Source organism: Hevea brasiliensis, chromosome 1, assembly GCF_030052815.1.
Source record: "Hevea brasiliensis isolate MT/VB/25A 57/8 chromosome 1, ASM3005281v1, whole genome shotgun sequence".
Lineage (NCBI taxonomy): Eukaryota > Viridiplantae > Streptophyta > Magnoliopsida > Malpighiales > Euphorbiaceae > Hevea > Hevea brasiliensis.
Genome location: NC_079493.1, coordinates 72,895,197 through 72,918,134, shown reverse-complemented (window position 1 = coordinate 72,918,134; position 22,938 = coordinate 72,895,197). Strand labels below are relative to the sequence as shown.

At 33.7% G+C, this 22,938-nt stretch overlaps 1 non-coding gene across 1 annotated transcript; it reads right to left on the bottom strand.

Moving 5' to 3' along the window:
• Positions 1 to 4,694: 4,694 nt before the first annotated feature.
• LOC131169682 (small nucleolar RNA R71) lies at positions 4,695 to 4,801 on the bottom strand. The gene has a single exon (XR_009140579.1). It is a non-coding gene; the product is annotated as a small nucleolar RNA R71 (small nucleolar RNA).
• Between the last annotated feature and the right edge of the window lie 18,137 nt (positions 4,802 to 22,938).

The following is a 22,938-nucleotide window of genomic DNA, read 5'->3' as shown; positions in this document are numbered from 1 at the left end:
AAACAGCTTCCTTTGTAGCATCTGATGCAACAATATACTCAGCCTCGGTAGTGGAATCTATAGTCGTGCTCTGTTTGGAACTCTTCCAACTAACTGCACCTCCATTACAAATGAACACATACCCAGAGGTAGGCTTTCTATCATCGATATCTGATTGGAAATTAGAATCAGTATAACCATCCAATTGCAAGTCTCCACCTCCATAAATCAAGAATAAATCCTTAGCTCTTCTCAAGTACTTTGATAAGTGCATAATTTATTAATTTTACTCCCATCACATTTAGTGTTTTAAAAGTATTTTTATGTTTAATTCAGTTGGTTAAGTATAGTTATCTATTAGGCACATGTTTAGAGAGTTGTTGAAATAATTGTGTTAAATGGAGAAATTTGACTCTTGCTGTATTTTTCAGGGTTTTGGTGAAGTTCCAGAGAAATATAGTGTGGAAGAAAGCTTGAAAAGGTCGAAGGATTGAGAAGCATTGTTGATACAAAGTACACAGGCCGTGTAATCATAACCAGAGACCCGTGTGACTTTCTGCCAGAAGAAATCTAGAAGAACTGAGGAAGAAACAAAGTACACGGGCCGTGTAAATTGACCCGTGTAAATCCTGGAGACCCGTGTAAATTTTTGTGCCCATGCGAAACATGCCCATTAGCTCTAGTAAGTTACACGGTCCTGGGCCGTGTAGTGATACACGGGCCGTGTATCCGTCGATAGTCAGATTCCTAATTTTGCTCCAATTGCAGTTTTTGACAGAGACCCTAACCCTAGACCATTTATTAAAAATAGAAGCGTTAGCAGCCGACTCAAGGGGATCGAGATCCGCAATCAGAGACACCTCCAAATCGATTCAGCAACCTCTCCATTCATCATTTAGAATTCTTCTTTAGTTTTTCTTTTATTTTTTTGTAAGCCATGAGTGGCTAAGTTTTTCATTCAGTTTAAGGGATTCAAGTTCTTTTGCTTGATTTGTGAGAACAGGTTCTTAATTTAATTAATTTCTTTTTGAATATCTATTGTTTTTCTAATTTATTTGTCTTTGATCTATTGAATGATTTGCTAAAAAGGCCTATTAGTTGATTGTTTGATGAGATTAATTGCTAGTTCATCTTCATAATCCGTAATTGTTGTGTAAGATTGAACATAAGTAGCAATTAGGTTTTATTGATTATGATCCCAGTTTTCAATAATAACCTAAGGAAATAATAGGATGGATTAAATGATTTATGCTTTATAAATTGTTGTTCAGCTTAACTACTTCCTTTTCTTAAAGCAGCTATTAATTTGATGAGGATTGCTTAATACCAACTCAATTAATAATTATAGTTAATAAGAGTGCTGGGCTCGAATTAATGAGTATAGGGAAGTTAGGGGGTTTGCCTCGCTTGTTTGGTAAATCTACGTTAAGTATTCAAGAAGAGATAATTGCATTTCTTTTATCTATGATCAAATCAATGCATTGGAATGAGAATTACCTTGGACTGAAGCTTGTTTAAATTGAGATTTTTATATTTAGTTCTTGAATTTCTACTTTCTACTAATTTTGTGTTTCAAAACTCACCACATTACACAAGTGCATGAAAATCCAATAATTCAGTCTCTAGGGTTCGACCTGGACTTACCGTTTGCTACTGAAAATATTTTATAGTTAGTAATTCCAGTTAATTTAATTTATAGTGGATTCAACATGAAGGAGCGAAAGTATGAAAAACACAAGTTTATACCATTGAATTCAAAAATTTTCACCTAGGGTCACATGCATCATGCAAGATTTATTTTTATCTATTTGATTTCAATAATAAACAACATATTAAAACTCTTTTAATATGTTTTTAGATCTGTATTTGCCATTTAAGATTTTAAAATTAATCAGATTAATTTTACAACCCTAGATTAAATCAAGAACAAATACACAAACCTCTTGATGCACTGCAGTGTATTTGTGCCTTTGAGATTCGTTTTCAGGATATCAGATGTTGTCCCTCTAGCTTGTCCACACCAAGAACACCTATGACAGCCCTTGAATAGCTTCTAAAGCTTTTTCTATTAATTAGAAAATCAAGTTATGCCTTTTAAGAGATTAAAGATGTAAACAGGACACTAGAAATGATTTCTAGTATTTTTAATTCAAGAGATTGTTTGCTAATCTCTTGGAAATTGGTGAGAGATAAAGAAGAAGAGAGGGAGAGCTTCAAAGTGGCAATACAAATGAGAGCAGCAGCTGGTTCTATTTTTTTTTTCTTCATAACAACACTTATATAGCCAGGTTAACACATTAAACCCAAGCCACATGTCACCTTCTGATTGGTTCTAGGTTTAATTAACCCAATCACATTGTGCCAAGTGTCAAACCTATATTTAATCTTAATTTTAATCATCTTACATGATTCAAAGATATTTGGCAAGCTTATGTGCAATGCCATGTGTCACCATCTCATGGTGCCACATGTCACCCTGTGAAATGACCAAAATGCCCCTATGTGTTAATTTTGAGTTTTTAACCCAAAATAATTATTTCTCTTCTTCTAATCAATTTATATCAATTTTAAATAAATTAATTAATCTTTATTAATTAATTTTTCATTAACTAAATTCATATTTAAACACTTTAAATATAAATTTAACTTATACTGCACATCCAATAATCTAGATTTGGTTTCAAGTCATGCTAGGGACTTTGCAATCTAATTGCAAATCAAACCTATTTAATTAATCAATTAAACTCTTTAATTAATTAATTAAATCATATTTAATTAGTGATAACTTGTTTATGTGTGTGACTTACTAGGCTCATTACTAATCGGCGATGAGATATGATATCAACTCTTAATATCATCATAACTCTTTCTTACCATAAATGATTTCTCTAAATCATTTTATGCACCTCATAGACCATGGTTAACACCTAGCATAGCATGCTATGGCCTCCCAATTAGTAATAAGATTTACCTTAAATGAACCTATAATCATATGTTACCATGCACTGGAATCTCTCTGTTACAAAATCCCAACTCAAGCTGGAGTCATGGTTTATGTCAAACTCTATTTGCTATGAATATTATGTTCTCTTTTAATTCCAGTTCTTGATTAAAAAGATTTTCTCATTAGAAACTCTTTTCTGATTAAATCTATCTGTCCTGACCAGGAACTTGAAACATCAAGAACAATTAAATGAACATAGGATTTTATCTCTATTTACTTAGAGGGACAGATTCCATTTTGATCCACCTACCTCCATATATAACCAGTAGGAGCCAACACATGCCCATATACCCATACACAGTAAAAGTATGAACGCAGTATCAAACTCAAACTATCTATACATAAGATAACTGTGCTATCTCAGGTCTAAAGATTATATGCACTGATATGATTTATGACAAAACATTGACAAGAGTAAACTCCATGTGCTTGTCATACGTGTCACTAGTTCAGCCTACTTATCTTTTGTAAGTGCCTATCATGTTTGTCATATGGCATGAGACTCACCATTCCATCTTATTTATATCTCATATAAATAACTTGGGAACAAACATGAATACAATCTTTCTGGATAAGTCATGTCCTTATTATGAAGTATCCTTGATTGTGAACCTATTTATGATACTTTGTACGAGAAACACTGTCACTCATATTCTTAACAGCTGAAGAATAGAATTTCTAACAAAATATCAATGGACCTTTTCTATTACACATAAATATCTTATGTAAACGGAAAAGTGGAAATGCCTTCTATTAATAAAAACATGTACAAGATACATACTAAATGATATGCTCTAGGGCATACTACTAACATGACACCCATCAAGAATTTTAATGCTGTTGCTGGGGACTGAAGTTTATTTGATTTCGTGTTTTTGGTGTTAGATATTCTGTTATTAATTTTGTTTGTGAGTTGTTGCTATTTTCAGGTTTTTGAAAAAAAAAAAATTTAATTACGGTGTTACTATTCATTATTACTGTTCATTAAGAATTTTGGTTGAGTTTGGAGGGCGGCCCATACCTATTTTGAAGGAAACGATGCTCTGATCAAGACCAATCAATCCATAGGATTCCTTGGCCCCACCCTATTGAGGCCAAATTCTATTGTTTTCTAGGGTTTTGAGGCATTTTTTTTTGTTTTTACTTTGATTTCTTTTTGTTTATGACAAGAAATTCTCAATCTGGTGAGTTGATCTTTGATCCAGAAGTAGAAAAAATAGCTAAACAGTTGAGAAAATTGGCTAAGCAAGGTAGGCTAATTCCGAGTACATCTGAAGGAGTCCAATCTCTAAGGGAATCAAGTTTAGATTCGGATTCGGATTCAGATTCAAATTCTGAAAATGAGACCATGGCTGCTAGGACTTTTAAAGAGCTAGCTGCTCCTAATCTAAACCAATAGCCTTTGTGTATTCAATATCTTGCTTTAAATGTTGCTTTTGAGTTGAAATCTGGACTAATCCATTTGTTACCTAAGTTTCATGGTCTTGCAGGTGAGGATCCACATAAGCATTTAAAGGAATTTCATGTTATGTGTTCCAGCATGAAACCTCAAGGAGTCTCAGAGGATCAGATCAAGCTTCGAGCTTTCCCTTTCTCACTGGAGTGCATAGCTAAGGACTGGTTGTATTATCTTCCCTCTGGATCTGTCAACTCATGGAATGGGATGAAGTAGATATTTTTGGAGAAGTATTTTCCTTCTTCCCATGCCGCCAACATAAGAAAATAAATTTATGGAATTCGGCAGTACAATGGAGAGAGCTTGTATGAATATTGGGAACAATTTAAGAAGCTGTGCGCAAGCTGTCCCCATCATCAAATAAGTGAGCAGCTGTTAATTCAATATTTCTATGAGGGACTTCTACCAATGGATCGCAGTATGATAGATGTTGCTAGTGGAGGAGCTTTGGTTGACAAGACACCAGAAGAAGCAAAAAGGCTTATTGCTAACATGGCAACAAATTCTCAACAGTTTGGAATGAGAATGGATCACTCACCCATGAAGGTTAATGAGGTAACTACATCTAACCTTGAGAAACAAATTTCTGATTTAACTTCTTTGGTGAGGCAGTTGCCTGTAGGAAACATGCAAACTGTTAAGGCAAGTGGAATTTGTTCGGGATCGGGTCATGCTACTGACATATGTCCTGTGTTACAAGAGGATGAGTCAATGCAACATGCTAATGCAGTAGGACATTATGGACAGCCACAACGTAGGTATGATCCCTATGCTAATACTTATAATCTAGGATGGAAAGATCATCCTAATCTGAGTTATGGGAATCAACCGGTGCAAAACTGATACCAACAGCAAAGACCACAAGTGAATCCACCTCCGTCTCCCTCAAATCAAGGTATGTCACTTGATGAAATTGTTAAAGCCTTAGCTAATAATACACAACAATTTCAACAGGAGACCAGAAATAGCATTCAAAACATAGAGAGGCAGATTGGTCAGTTAGCCTCATCTGTGAGTAAGCTGGAAGCTCAAGGTTCTGGAAAGCTCCCATCATAAACAATCATGAACCCCAGAGAAAATGCAAGTGCTATACTATTGCGAAGTGGGAAAGAAGTTGATAACCAAGCTCCACATGAGCCAAAGAAGAAGCAAGGAGAAAAAAAGTCTGAAGTTCCTGAAGTTGAGGTAAGTATTGGATCTAAATTGAATAAGGTTAATAATGCTTTTCTTCCTCCATTCCCATGTAGGTTGGCTAAAAATAAAAAAGAAGAACAAGAAAAAGAAATTTTAGAGACTTTCAGAAAGGTAGAGGTGAATATACCTTTACTTGATGCGATCAAACAAGTTCCCAAGTATGCTAAATTCCTTAAGGAACTATGCACTACAAAGCGCAAGTTGAGGAATAATGAGAAGATCAGTGTGGGGGAAAATGTGTCGATTCAGCAAAAATTACCCACTAAGTGTAAGGATCTAGGTTCGTTTTCTATTCCCTGCAGAATAGGTGATTCTAAATTTGAACATGCAATGGCAGATTTAGGAGCATCTATTAATGTTATGTCAAATTTAGTTTTTCAAACCTTAAATTTGGGTCCTTTGAAAGAAACCAGTGTCATTATTCAGTTAGCTGATCGTTCTAATGCTTACCCATTGGGAGTAGTTGAGGATGTGCTGGTGCAGGTTGGAGAAATGATTTTTCCTACAGATTTTTACATTCTGAATATGCAATATAGTGTTCCCACATCAAAGTCATCTTTGATTTTGTTTGGAAGACCTTTCCTAAAAATTGCCAAGACAAAAATTGATGTGGATGATGGTACCCTAACTATGGAGTTTGATGGAGAGACTATCAAATTTAATATTTTTGATGCCATGAAGTATCCTACTGATGATCATTCTGTGTTTTCTATTGATGTTATTGATACAATTGTGCAGGATGTTTTTGAGTTAAATATGGAGGATGACTTAGAAGTGGTGATTAGTCAAGGAATTCAAGAAATCAATACCAATCAACTATTAAGTGTCGAGGTTCAAGAGGCAGTAATGGCATTGTAGTCATTACCTCTTGCTCCAAAAAGGTATGAAGTATCAAAGATTGACTTACCTGTATCTCACACAAAATTATTACCTTCTGTGGTGCAGGCACAAACTCTTGAACTCAAGCCTTTACCTGAGCATTTAAAGTATGTTTACTTGGGAGACAATGAGACACTTCCAGTTATCATCTTAAGTAATTTAACAAAGATTCAAGAAGACAGATTGACTATGTCACACCTTACCCCTCTATAAGGCATAACATGATATCGTAGAATACCTAATGAACTACTGAACTTCACCTACCGATAACTCATTAAGTACCCTATAAGGGATTTTACGACAATTTTCTTACTTTTATAAGTGGTGAGCATTTTCTAATAGGTATTAAAATTATTTATTCAAAGTTGAAAACTAGTTAAAATATTTTGCCCATTTTATTTTTTCATAAATTTTATAAAAATTTTGGCAGAGTGCCGTCTGTATTTTGAGAAAACAGTTCTTCAAATACCTATAAAAAGCACTTTTAATAATTTATCTCAACAATTTCAACAACTCCACAACAATCCCAACCAATTTCTCAAGTTTCAAAATTCAACAATCATCATTTCTCAATTTCCAAAAATTCAGTAATCATTAAGATACTATCAATCAATTTCATTCAAATTAAAATTAAATGTTTCCATCCATATTTCATTAAAGATAAAACAATTTATATACATCATACTAAAAATTTACATTAGGAAAATCCAAACTAAAATTTATTACAAACTTTATATAAACTTTATACAAACTGCTCAAGACTAGTTTTACATGTCTATACCTTTACATACATTACATACATCAAAATAAATTTCTACAGTCAGGGTATAAAATATACCCGATAACTTCAAAGCAGGTAGCTCCTCTGTCTCAGTAGCTCAATCTACTGCTCCTCTAGTCTCTATATCTGCGACAGCAATAACAGCTATCGCTGAGTACTAGGACTCAGTGGTGCACAACATACTAAAATAATCTTTATGTAGAATTTAAATCACATTTATTCAAAATTTGGATTGTACATGAGAATTAAATACAAAACATAAATTATAAGATTTTAATCCAAACAAGTTCATTTCGAGGTGTCAAAACCAATTTCATAAAACCCACAGTTATATCATGCCATTCGAAACAAATATAATCTCAATAGCCAGAGGCTAAGGAGAAGTCAAATCACAAGGCTAGCTAGCTCAAATATATGGATATCCATTCAATTTCTTCTTCTACTGGCACACACCTCAACACTTCAGCCAGAGAAGGAATCAAAATTCAAAACTGATTACCCCCACTAGTCATGCTAGTGAGGTGTTCAAATATATGGTCATGACACTGTGGTTTCAAAACTTATCTTAACAATTTACTAAATATTTATGCCATTTCAAATATACACAAATAACTTCCAACAAATTAAATCAAAAGCATCATAAATACTTCATCATAATAATGTCACAATTCGATATTTCAAATTATTCAAAACAATATACAGAAGATAATTTACAGAAATTATACGTTGTGCACAAACCTTATATGAGTTACCTTTTGGCCTTGACTCGACACCTCGGGTTCCTTCCCGGTATTCTTTTCCACTAAAACCCACAATTTCACAGTGTTTCAGTAACTTAGCATACATCCAAAAATAAATTTAAATTCACTTTTACCTAGCTCTAATGTGCTAAACTTGACGTTCTTTAAAATTTGTGTTTTGGGGTTACTATTCACGACACTTTTCAAGTCAATTTGTTGACTTTCTAAGGCTTAATAGGTATGGGAATTCCAACTTCACCCACATACCACATTTTGGTAACTAAATTTGTTGGTTTTGGTTGTTTACTCAAATTCTAAGTCTTTTAGGCAAATTTGCAAATTTTCAGTTTTGGTGTCTTATGTTTCACTGTTTCATTGGTTATTTTTTTGTTAGAATTTGGCAAAACTTTCTTCATAGAAAATGTTCCCTATTGTCTTAACTTTATTCTCCTTTTTGAATAACTCCATTTGGAGTTTTTTAGCTCAAGTTATAGCCATTTGAATCATGCCTGCTGGATTAGACTTAATCCAGATTTCTGGGCACCAAACTAGTTCTGGCAGTTTTAGGTCACCAAATTTGATGGCCAAATGACTTGGTTAAGGGCATAATTTGGATTTGTGTTCTTCATGAAAGTTTTAGATCTATATCTCAACTATCCACTAGTAAAATTGTAGGTCATTTAGACCTGCCTAGCCCAAGTTATGGCCAAATGAACAAACATTATTCATTTAGTCATTTTTGTACAGGTCAGACTGCAAAAATCCGGATTTGGTCAATTTATTCACTAGGTTTTGGTCACTTTTTAGGCATGATTCCTGAATGAAAATTGTGTCATTTTGTGTCTATTTTCATTCCCAATTGGCCTCACACTAATTGGACTTGTAAATTTTCATTTTTGGTGCCTCAAAGGGACCTTGGTCCTGCTGCCTGCAGAATGATCACATTTAATCCGAATTTAAACTCAATTCCAACACTTCCAACACACTTCATTTGGTCACAAATGACCATTTTTCATCTCAAACAAGGTCAAACACACCATTTGACCAATTCTCACATTTTTGTCTTTCAAACCCTTGGTGCCCAAAACCCTAAGTCATGCAAATGATTAATTCATACCCAATTTACTACACTAATTACATATTCAACCTTAATCAATGTCCAATTCATGTCTAATTTAAATTGAACATATCAAAAGTTCAAGGTACTATGGCTGGCCAAAATTTCCTCTCTTCCTAATCATGAAATGTTTTCCAATTTCTTCATATAATCTCATCCATTTCTACCCTAAATCAATCATGTATACTAAAAAGAAATGCTGGATTAGCTTACCTTAAGTGAATAGAATTTATATCTCCAATGTTAGTAGTATGCCCTAGAGCATATCATTTAGTATGTATCTTGTACATATTTTTATTAATAAAAGGCATTTCCACTTTTCCGTTTACATAATATATTTATGTGTAATAGAAAAGGTCCATTGATATTTTGTTAGAAATATTATTCTTAAGTTGTTAAGAATATGAGTGACAATATTTCTAGCACAAAGTATAATAAATAGGTTCACAATCGAGGATACTTCATAATAAGGACATGACTTATCCAGAAAGATTGTATTCATGTTTGTTCCCAAGTTATTTATGTGAGATATAAATAAGATGGAATGGTGAGTCTCATTCCATATAACAAACATGATAGGCACTTATAAATGATAAGTAGGCCGAACCAGTGACACTTATGACAAGCACATGGAGTTTACTCTTGTCAATGTTTTGTCATAAATCATATCAGTGCATATAATCTTTAGACCTGAGATAGCACAGTTATCTTGTATATAGGTAGTTTGAGTTTGATACTGCTTTCATACTTGTACTATGTATGGGTATATGGGCATGTGTTGGCTCCTACTAGTTATATATGGAGGTAGGTGTTGATCAAGATGGAATCTGTTCCTCTAAGTAAATAGAGATAAAATCCTATGTTCATTTAATTGTTGTTGATGTTTCAAGTTCCTGGCCAGGACAGATAGATTTATTCAGAAAAGATTTTCTGATGAGAAAATCTTTTAATCAAGAACTGAAATTAGAAGAGAACATAATATTCATAGCAATTTGAGTTTGAAATAAACCATGACTCCAGCTTGAGTTGGTATTTTGTAACAGAGAGATTCTAGTGCATGGTAACATATGATTATAGGTTCATTTAAGGTAAACCTTATTACTAATTGGGTGTCTATGGCATGCTATGCTAGGTGTTAACCATGGTCTATGAGGTGCATAAAATGATTTAGAGAAATCATTTATGGTAAGAAAGAGTTCTGATGATATTAAGAGTTGATATCATGTCTCATTGCCAATTCGTGATGAGCCTAGTAAGTCACACACATACACAAGTTATCACCTATTTAAATATGATTTAATTAATTGATTAAAGAGTTTAATTGATTAATTAAATAGGTTTGGTTTGCAATTAAATTGCAAAGTCCCTAGCATGACTTGAAACCAAATCTAGATTATTGGATGTGTAGTATAAATTAAATTTATATTTAAAGTGTTTAAATATAAATTTAATTAATGAGAAATTAATTAATAGAGATTAATTAATTAATTTATATTTGATATAAATTAATTAGAAGAAGAAAAATAATTATTTTGGGTTAAGAACTCAAAATTAAGACACAGGGGCATTTTGGTCATTTCACAATGTGACACGTGGCACCATGAGATGGTGACACATGGGATTACACATAAGCTTGCCAAATGTCTTTTAATCATGTAAGATGATTAAAATCAAGATTAAATATAGGTTTGACACTTGGCACAATGCGATTGGGTCACTCAAACCTAGAGCTAATCAAAGGGTGACATGTGGCAAGGGTTTAATGTGTTAACCTAGCTATTTAAGTGTGGTTATGAAAAGAAAAAATAACCAGCAGCCACTCCTCTCCTTTGTCACGTCACTTTGAGGCTTTTCATCTATTCTTCTTCACCTCTCATCAATTCAAAGAGAATAGCCATCAATCTCTTGAATTAAGAACACTAGAAATTGTTTCTAGTGTCCTGTTTACATCTCTAATCTCTTAAAAGGCAGAACTTTAATTTCTAATTAATAGAAAAGGCTTTAGAAGCTGTTCAAAGGCTGCCATAGGTGTTCTTGGTGTGGACAAGCTAGAGGGACAACATCTGGTGCCCTGAAGACGAATCTCAAAGGCGCAGACACGCTGCAGTGCATCAAGAGGTTAGTGTAATCGTTCTTGATTTAATCTAGGGTTCTAAAATTAATCTGATTAATTTTAAAATCTTAAAAGTCAAATAAAGATTCAAAAACATATTAAAAGAGTTTTAATATGTTGTTTATCATTAAAATCAAATAGATAAAAATAAATCTTGCATGATGCATGTGACCATAAATCTTGCATGATGCATGTGACCCTAGGTGAAAATTTTTGAATTCAATGGTATAAACTTGTGTTTTTCACGCTTCCGTTCCTTCAGGGGAGGCAACCTATATTCTTGGGATTCGCATCTATAGAGATAGAGCGAAAAGAATAATTGGTTTATCCCAAAGTCTATACTTGGAAAAGGTGTTAAAGAGGTTTAACATGCTTGATTCCAAGAGAGGATTGTTACCAGTGAGACATGGTATCCATCCTTCTAAAGAGATGTCTCCAAAGACACCTGAAGAAAGAGATAAGATGGCCAGGATTCCATATGCTTCGGCTATTGGAAGTTTAATGTATGCAATGTTGTGTACTAGGCGGATATCGCATATCTTGTTAGTTTGACTAGCGGTATCAATCCAATCGAGGTTTGGAACACTGGATAGCTATCAAGAATATCCTTAAGTACTTGAGAAGAACAAAGGATTTATTCTTGATTTATGGAGGTGGAGACTTTCAAATGGATGTTTATACTGATTCTGATTTCCAATAAGATATCTATGATAGAAAGACTAACTATGGATATGTCTTCATTTGTAATGGAGGTGCGATCGGTTGGAAGAGTTCCAACAGAGCACGCATCGCAGATTCCACTACAGAGGTGAGTATATTCTCGCATCGATGTCGCAAAGGAAGTCATTTGGATAAAGAAGTTCGTGATGTAACTTAAAGTAGTTCCTTCCATTGAGTCAGTTCCACTACATTGTGACAATAATGGAGCGATCATCTGAGCTAAGGAACCAAGGTCTCACCAGAAATCCAAACACATAGAAAGGCGCTACCACATTATCAGAGAAATAGTTGGGCGAGGCGATGTAGCTATGCAGAAAATAGCATCAACTGAAAATCCAGCTAATCCATTCACTAAGCCTATGTCATAGACTTAGTTAGACCGACATCTTGAGAAGATAGGTCTAAGATATTGTAATGAATGGCTCTAGTGCTAGTGGGAGATTGTTAGTAGTATGCCTTAGAGCATATTATTTAGTATGTATCTTGTACATATTTTTATTAATAAAAGGCATTTCCACTTTTCCGTTTACATAATATATTTATGTGTAATAGAAAAGGTCCATTGATATTTTGTTAGAAATATTATTCTTAAGTTGTTAAGAATATGAGTGACAATATTTCTAGCACAAAGTATAATAAATAGGTTCACAATCGAGGATACTTCATAATAAGGACATGACTTATCCAGAAAGATTGTATTCATGTTTGTTCCCAAGTTATTTATATGAGATATAAATAAGATGGAATGGTGAGTCTCATTCCATATAACAAACATGATAGGCACTTATAAATGATAAGTAGGCCGAACCAGTGACACTTATGACAAGCACATGGAGTTTACTCTTGTCAATGTTTTGTCATAAATCATATCAGTGCATATAATCTTTAGACCTGAGATAGCACAGTTATCTTGTATATAGGTAGTTTGAGTTTGATACTGCTTTCATACTTGTACTATGTATGGGTATATGGGCATGTGTTGGCTCCTACTAGTTATATATGGAGGTAGGTGTTGATCAAGATGGAATCTGTTCCTCTAAGTAAATAGAGATAAAATCCTATGTTCATTTAATTGTTGTTGATGTTTCAAGTTCCTGGCCAGGACAGATAGATTTATTCAGAAAAGATTTTCTGATGAGAAAATCTTTTAATCAAGAACTGAAATTAGAAGAGAACATAATATTCATAGCAAATGGAGTTTGACATAAACCATGACTCCAGCTTGAGTTGGGATTTTGTAACAGAGAGATTCTAGTGCATGGTAACATATGATTATAGGTTCATTTAAGGTAAACCTTATTACTAATTGGGTGGCTATGGCATGCTATGCTAGGTGTTAACCATGGTCTATGAGGTGCATAAAATGATTTAGAGAAATCATTTATGGTAAGAAAGAGTTCTGATGATATTAAGAGTTGATATCATGTCTCATTGCCAATTCGTGATGAGCCTAGTAAGTCACACACATACACAAGTTATCACCTATTTAAATATGATTTAATTAATTGATTAAAGAGTTTAATTGATTAATTAAATAGGTTTGGTTTGCAATTAAATTGCAAAGTCCCTAGCATGACTTGAAACCAAATCTAGATTATTGGATGTGTTGTATAAATTAAATTTATATTTAAAGTGTTTAAATATAAATTTAATTAATGAGAAATTAATTAATAGAGATTAATTAATTAATTTATATTTGATAGAAATTAATTAGAAGAAGAAAAATAATTATTTTGGGTTAAGAACTCAAAATTAAGACACAGGGGCATTTTGGTCATTTCACAATGTGACACGTGGCACCTTGAGATGGTGACACATGGGATTACACATAAGCTTGCCAAATGTTTTTTAATCATGTAAGATGATTAAAATCAAGATTAAATATAGGTTTGACACTTGGCACAATGCGATTGGGTCACTTAAACCTAGAGCTAATCAAAGGGTGACATGTGGCAAGGGTTTAATGTGTTAACCTAGCTATTTAAGTGTGGTTATGAAAAGAAAAAATAACCAGCAGCCACTCCTCTCCTTTGTCACGTCACTTTGAGGCTTTTCATCTATTCTTCTTCACCTCTCATCAATTCAAAGAGAATAGCCATCAATCTCTTGAATTAAGAACACTAGAAATTGTTTCTAGTGTCCTGTTTACATCTCTAATCTCTTAAAAGGCAGAACTTTAATTTCTAATTAATAGAAAAGGCTTTAGAAGCTGTTCAAAGGCTGCCATAGGTGTTCTTGGTGTGGACAAGCTAGAGGGACAACATCTGGTGCCCTGAAGACGAATCTCAAAGGCGCAGACACGCTGCAGTGCATCAAGAGGTTAGTGTAATCGTTCTTGATTTAATCTAGGGTTCTAAAATTAATCTGATTAATTTTAAAATCTTAAAAGGCAAATAAAGATTCAAAAACATATTAAAAGAGTTTTAATATGTTGTTTATCATTAAAATCAAATAGATAAAAATAAATCTTGCATGATGCATGTGAACATAAATCTTGCATGATGCGTGTGACCCTAGGTGAAAATTTTTGAATTCAATGGTATAAACTTGTGTTTTTCACGCTTCCGTTCCTTCAGGGGAGGCAACCTATATTCTTGGGATTCGCATCTATAGAGATAGAGCGAAAAGAATAATTGGTTTATCCCGAAGTCTATACTTGGAAAAGGTGTTAAAGAGGTTTAACATGCTTGATTCCAAGAGAGGATTGTTACCAGTGAGACATGGTATCCATCCTTCTAAAGAGATGTCTCCAAAGGCACCTGAAGAAAGAGATAAGATGGCCAGGATTCCATATGCTTCGGCTATTGGAAGTTTAATGTATGCAATGTTGTGTACTAGGCCGGATATCACATATGCTGTTAGTTTGACTAGCAGGTATCAATCCAATCCAGGTTTGGAACACTGGATAGCTATCAAGAATATCCTTAAGTACTTGAGAAGAACTAAGGATTTATTCTTGATTTATGGAGGTGGAGACTTGCAATTGGATGGTTATACTGATTCTGATTTCCAATCAGATATCGATGATAGAAAGTCTACCTCTGGATATGTGTTCATTTGTAATGGAGGTGCAGTCAGTTGGAAGAGTTCCAAACAGAGCACGACTGCAGATTCCACTACAGAGGCTGAGTATATTCTTTGCATCGAATCTCGCAAAGGAAGCTATTTGGATAAAGAAGTTCGTGACAGAACTTACAGTAGTTCCTTCCATTGAGTCAGCAGTTCCACTACACTGTGACAATAATGGAGCAGTCATACAAGCTAAGAAACCAAGGTCTCACCAGAAATCCAAACACATAGAAAGGCGCTACCACATTATCAGAGAAATAGTTGGGCGAGGCGATGTAGCTATGCAGAAAATAGCATCAACTGAAAATCTAGCTAATCCATTCACTAAGCCTATGTCATAGACTTAGTTAGACCGACATCTTGAGAAGATAGGTCTAAGATATTGTAATGAATGGCTCTAGTGCTAGTGGGAGATTGTTAGTAGTATGCCTTAGAGCATATTATTTAGTATGTATCTTGTACATATTTTTATTAATAAAAGGCATTTCCACTTTTCCGTTTACATAATATATTTATGTGTAATAGAAAAGGTCCATTGATATTTTGTTAGAAATATTATTCTTAAGTTGTTAAGAATATGAGTGACAATATTTCTAGCACAAAGTATAATAAATAGGTTCACAATCGAGGATGCTTCATAATAAGGACATGACTTATCCAGAAAGATTGTATTCATGTTTGTTCCCAAGTTATTTATATGAGATATAAATAAGATGGAATGGTGAGTCTCATTCCATATAACAAACATGATAGGCACTTATAAATGATAAGTAGGCGAACGGTGACACTTATGACAAGCACATGGAGTTTACTCTTGTCAATGTTTTGTCATAAATCATATCGGTGCATATAATCTTTAGACACGAGATAGCATGATTATCTTGTATATAGGTAGTTTGAGTTTGATACTGCTTTCATACTTGTACTATGTATGGGTATATGGGCATGTGTTGGCTCCTACTAGTTATATATGGAGGTAGGTGTTGATCAAGATGGAATCTGTTCCTCTAAGTAAATAGAGATAAAATCCTATGTTCATTTAATTGTTGTTGATGTTTCAAGTTCCTGGCCAGGACAGATAGATTTATTCAGAAAAGATTTTCTGATGAGAAAATCTTTTAATCAAGAACTGAAATTAGAAGAGAACATAATATTCATAGCAAATGGAGTTTGACATAAACCATGACTCCAGCTTGAGTTGGGATTTTGTAACAGAGAGATTCTAGTGCATGGTAACATATGATTATAGGTTCATTTAAGGTAAACCTTATTACTAATTGGGTGGCTATGGCATGCTATGCTAGGTGTTAACCATGGTCTATGAGGTGCATAAAATGATTTAGAGAAATCATTTATGGTAAGAAAGAGTTCTGATGATATTAAGAGTTGATATCATGTCTCATTGCCAATTCATGATGAGCCTAGTAAGTCACACACATACACAAGTTATCACCTATTTAAATATGATTTAATTAATTAATTAAAGAGTTTAATTGATTAATTAAATAGGTTTGGTTTGCAATTAAATTGCAAAGTCCCTAGCATGACTTGAAACCAAATCTAGATTATTGGATGTGTAGTATAAATTAAATTTATATTTAAAGTGTTTAAATATAAATTTAATTAATGAGAAATTAATTAATAGAGATTAATTAATTAATTTATATTTGATATAAATTAATTAGAAGAAGAAAAATAATTATTTTGGGTTAAGAACTCAAAATTAAGACACAGGGGCATTTTGGTCATTTCACAATGTGACACGTGGCACCATGAGATGGTGACACATGGGATTACACATAAGCTTGCCATTTTTTTTTTAATCATGTAAGATGATTAAAATCAAGATTAAATATAGCTTTGACACTTGGCACAATGTGATTGGGTCACTTAAACCTAGAGCTAATCAAAGGGTGACATGTGGCAAGGGTTTAATGTGTTAACCTAGCTATTTAAGTGTGGTTATGAAAAGAAAAATAACCAGCAGCTACTCTTCTCCTTTGTCACGCCACTTTGAGGCTTTTCATCTATTATTCTTCATCTCTCATCAATTCAAAGAGATTAGCCATCAATCTCTTGAATTAAGAACACTAGAAATTGTTTCTAGTGTCCTGTTTACATCTCTAATCTCTTAAAAGGCAGAACTTGAATTTCTAATTAATAGAAAAGGCTTTAGAAGCTGTCCAAGGGCTGCCATAGATGTTCTTGGTGTGGACAAGCTAGAGGGACAACATCTGGTGTCCTGAAGACGAATATCAAAGGCGCAGACATGCTGCAGTGCATCAAGAGGTTAGTGTAATCGTTCTTGATTTAATCTAGGGTTGTAAAATTAATCTGATTAATTTTAAAATCTTAAATGGAAAATACATATCCAAAAACATATTAAAAGATTTTTAATATGTTGTTTATCATTGAAATCAAATAGATAAAAATAAATCTTGCATAATGCATGTGACCCTAGGTGAAAATTTTTGAATTCAATGGTATAAACTTGTGCTTTTCACACTTCCGTTCCTTCATCGAATTCTTCAAACTTGGCTTGATTTACTTACTACCTATCTTCTTATCAAAGTTCAAACATAAATTTTAGTTAAGGGATGTAGGGATTTCATGGCAAAATTTAGGGTTTAAGAGAGCTTTAGGTGGGTTTCAATGGAGGCTTTATGAGAGAAATGAAAGAGATAGGAGAGGGAGAGAGAGGGTAGACGGGTTGAATGGAAAAGAAGACCAATTTTTTTTTCTTAATTTGTCTTTTAATTGTTAGAAATTATCCCAAAATTTCAAATTTTAAAAATAAAAATTTATTGCATCATGCTTATGTCATGCATGATGTCATAACTTTTTCAACTTTTCTTTTTCTTTTTCTTTTTTTTTTCATTTATTTTTCCATTAGTTCTTTAATTTAATTTCTGCCTCCAAAATTTTCTTTTATCCAATTTTATTTGACAGTTAGGTCAGGAGTCAGCTCTCGGGGTCAATTGACCAAATTGCCCCTCCCTAGTTCGATCCAGTTTGCAAATAATTCAATATTTCTTTCAGATCCCTGACCTAATTATTTGACCTACTTAACAATTCTTTTTTGTGATTTTCTCTTTTCCACTATGTTTGTAATGGTCCTAAGGACCGCAGTGTCACATTTTACGGTTCGAAATTCGAGTTTAAATTGACCTCGTAATCCTTCCTAAGGAGGTCACCCATTGCTGTGACTCTCAGCTCGTTTAACTTCTTATGTTATGTTTTTCTTATTTATACTTAACTAATTGACAATTACTAATTATTTGTATTTATGGCTTATTTAGTTGTCTTAAGTGTGGTTCTAATCCCCTTAATAGTCCAGACCGACACCGATCACCAAAATAGTGAAATGTACCAGGATATGCAAATAGGGGTGTTACAGACTAGGGTTCTGAGACTACACAAGGAAGCAATTGAATGGACAATAGCTGACATCAAAGGTATAAGCCCATCAGTGTGCATGCACAAGATTTTACTTGAGGATGAGGCTAAACCAAGTAGAGAAAGTCAAATGAGGTTGAACCCACAGATGATGGAAGTTGTGAAGAAGGAGATTTTAAAGCTACTGGATACAGGAGTTATTTACCCAATTTCATATAGCAAATGGGTAAGTCCAGTACAAGTAGTGCAAAAAAAATCAGGAGTCACTATGGTAACAAATCAAGATAATGAACTTGTTCCAACAAGGATTCAGAGTGGATGGCGAATGTGCATAGACTACTGTAAGCTGAATTCAACAACAAGGAAGGACCACTTCCCACTTCCATTCATTATCAGATACTTGAGCGATTAGTAGTTAAGTCTTATTTATGCTTTATTGATGGCATTTCTGGATATAATCAAATTGTGATTGCACCGGAGGATCAAGAAAAGACTACCTTCACTTGCCCTTTTGGAACTTTTGCTTTTAGAAGGATGCCCTTCGGGCTTTGTAATGCACCTGCCACATTTCAGAGATGCATGATGAGCATACTCTCAGATTACATTGATACTTGTATTGAGGTATTTATGGATGATTTTACTATGTATGGTGATTCATTTGATGCATGTTTACATCATTTAAATTTTGTTCTTGAGAGATGCATTGAGAAAAATCTTGTTCTGAATTATGAGAAGTGTCATTTTATGGTGGAGCAGGGGATTATTTTGGGTCATGTTGTCTCTAATAGGGGTATTGAGGTGGATAAATCTAAAATTGATTTAATTGTGAACTTACCCTATCCCACAACTGTGAGGGAAGTACACTCTTTTCTTGGTCATACAGGTTTCTATCACAGGTTCATTAAGGATTTCTCTAAGATAGCATTGCCTTTATCTAGACTCTTGCAAAAAGATGTTTCTTTTGAGTTCAGTGAAGATTACAAGAAGGCTTTTGACAAATTAAAATCTTCATTGACATCACCCCCTATCATCCAGGCTCCTGATTGGAAAATATCGTTTGAAATTATGTGTGACATAAGTAATTATACAGTGGGAGCAGTTTTAGGGCAGCGTGTTGGGAAGCTCTTTCTTGTGATTTATTATGCATCCAGAACACTCAATTCAACTCAGCGCAATTATTCTACAACCGAAAAAGAGTTTTTGGCTATAGTTTTTGCTTTAGATAAATTTCAGTCATATTTGCTTGCTTCTAAAATAATTATCTTCTCTGATCATGCAGCGTTGAAGTATCTCTTAGCAAAGAACGAAGCAAAACCAAGATTGATTAGATGGATCCTTCTGCTGCAAGAATTTAATCTTCAAATCAAGGATAAGAAAGGAGCTGAGAACTTGGTAGTAGATCATTTGAGCAGGTTAGTGAGACAAGAAGATCCACTTCCTTTGCAAGAATTTTTTCTTGATGAGCAGTTATTTAAATTGCAAGGTATGATCCCTTGGTATGCTGATTTGGTGAATTATTTGGTTACTAAGGTTGTGCCCTTTGATTTGAGTAAAGCTAAGAAAGAGAAATTAAAAAGTGAAGCTAAGTATTATGTGTGGGATAACCCGTATTTATGGAAATTTTGTTCAGATCAAATTATTAGGAGATGTGTTCCTAATAATGAGATTCAATCTATTCTTGCATTCTGTCATACCTATGCATGTGAAGGTTATTTTGGACCCAAGAGGACATGTAGAAAAATATTAGATTATGGTTTTTACTGGCCCACTATATTTTGTGATTCATATTTGATTTGCAAAAATTGTGAACAATGTCAAAGAACAGGAAGTTTAACCCGTAGGAATGAGATGATTCAGAATCCAATACTAGTTTGTGAGATTTTTGATGTATGGGGTATTGATTTTATGGGTCCATTTCCTTCTTCTTTTGGCTTTGTTTATATATTACTTGCTATTGATTATGTCTCGAAATGGGTGGAAGCCAAAGCCACCAGGACTGATGATTCTAAAGCTGTCTTAGGTTTTATCAAGTCAAACATTTTTAGCAGGTTTGGAGTTCCTAGAGCTATAATCAATGACTGGGGCACACATTTTTGTAATAGAACTATTGAGGCATTGTTGAGGAGATATGGTGTTTTTCATAAAATATCTACAGTTTATCACCCTCAAACAAGTGGGCAAGCAGAGGTGTCTAATAGAGAGATCAAGTCTATTTTGGATAAAACAGTGAAGCCAAATAGAAAAGATTGGAGCCTTAAACTTGATGATGCTTTGTGGGCTTATAGGACTGCTTATAAGACACCCATAGGTATGTCCCCGTTCAGATTGGTATTTAGTAAGTTGTGTCACCTTCCTGTGGAGTTAGAACATAAGGCTTATTGGGCTGTTAGACAATGTAATTTGGATTGGGATACTGCTGGTGTGGAAAGAAAAAATTACAATTGCAGGAATTAGAGGAAATTTGACTTGAGGCTTATGAGAACTCTAAGATCTATAAGGAAAAGACCAAGGCATTCCATGACAAACTAATTCTAAGGAAGCAGTTGTAGGAACGGAAGCGTGAAAAACACAAGTTTATACCATTGAATTCAAAAATTTACACCTAGGGTCACATACATCATGCAAGATTTATTTTTATCTATTTAATTTCAATGATAAACAACATATTAAAACATTTTTAATATGCTTTGGATTTGTATTTGCCACTTATGATTTTAAAAATTAATCAGATTAATTTTAGAATCCTAGATTAAATGAAGAACAAACACACTAATCTCTTGATGCACTGCAGTGTATTTGTGCCTTTGAGATGCGTCTTCAGGACACTAGATGTCGTCTCTCTAGCTTGTCCACACTAAGAACACCTATGGCAGCCCTTGAACAGCTTCTAAAGCTTTTTCTATTATTTAGAAAATCAAGTTCTGCCTTTTAAGAGATTAAAGATGTAAACAGGACACTAGAAACAATTTCTAGTATTTTTAATTCAAGAGATTGTTTGTTAATCTCTTGGAAAGATAAGAGAAGAAGATGAAGAAGAGAGAAGCCTTCTTGGGTGGTGGCACCAAAGAAAGAGGCTGCTGGTTAGGTTATTTTCTTTTCATAACAACACTTATATAGCTAGGTCAACATATTAAACCCTTGCCACATGTCACCCTCTAATTGGTTCTAGGTTTAATAGACCCCATCACATTGTGCCAAGTGTCAAACCTATATTTAATCTTAATTTTAATCATGTTACATGATTAAAAGACATTTGGCAAGCTTATGTATAAAGCCACATGTCACCATCTCATGGTGCCACATGTCACCCTGTGAAATGACCAAAATGCCCCTGTGTCTTAATTTTGAGTTCTTAACTCAAAATAATTATTTCTCTTCTTCTAATAAATTTACATCAAATATAAATTAATTAATTAATATCTATTAATTAATTTCTCATTAATTAAATTCATATTTAAACACTTTAAATATAAATTTAACTTATACTATACATCCAATAATCTAGATTTGGTTTCAAGTCATGCTAGGGACTTTGCAATCTAGTTGCAAACCAAACCTATTTAATTAATCAATTAAACTCTTTAATTAATTAATTAATTAATTAAATCATATTTAATTAGGTGATAACTTGTGTACGTGTATGACTTACTAGGCTCATTACTAATTGGCAATGAGATATGATATCAACTCTTAATATCATCAGAACTCTTTCTTACCGTAAATGATTTCGCTAAATCATTTTATGCACCTCATAGAACATGGTTAACACCTAGCGTAGCATGCCATGGCCACCCAATTAGTAATAAGGTTTACCTTAAATGAACCTATAATCATATATTATCATGCACTAGAATCTCTCTGTTACAAAATCCCAACTCAAGCTGGAGTCATGGTTTATGTCAAACTCCATTTGCTATGAATATTATGTTTTCTTTTAATTCCAATTCTTGATTAAAAAGATTTTCTCATCAGAAACTCTTTTCTGATTAAATCTATCTGTCCTGGCCAGGAACTTGAAACATCAAGAATAATTAAATGAACATAGGATTTTATCTCTATTTACTTAGAGGAACAGATTCCATTTTGATCAACACCTACCTCCATATATAACTAGTAGGAGCCAACACATGCCCATATACTCATACACAGTACAAGTATGAAAGCAGTATCAAACTCAAACCACCTATATACAAGATAACTGTGCTATCTCAGGTCTAAAGATTATACGCATTGATATGATTTATGACAATGCATTGACAAGAGTAAACTCCATGTGCTTGTCATAAGTGTCACTAGTTCGGCCAACTTATCATGTATAAGTGCCTATCATGTTTGTTATATGGCATAAGACTCACCATTCCATCTTATTTATATCTCATATAAACAACTTGAGAACAAACATGAATACAATCTTTCTAGATAAGTCATGTCCTTATTGTGAAGTATCCTCGATTGTGAACTTATTTATGATACTTTGTGCTAGAAATACT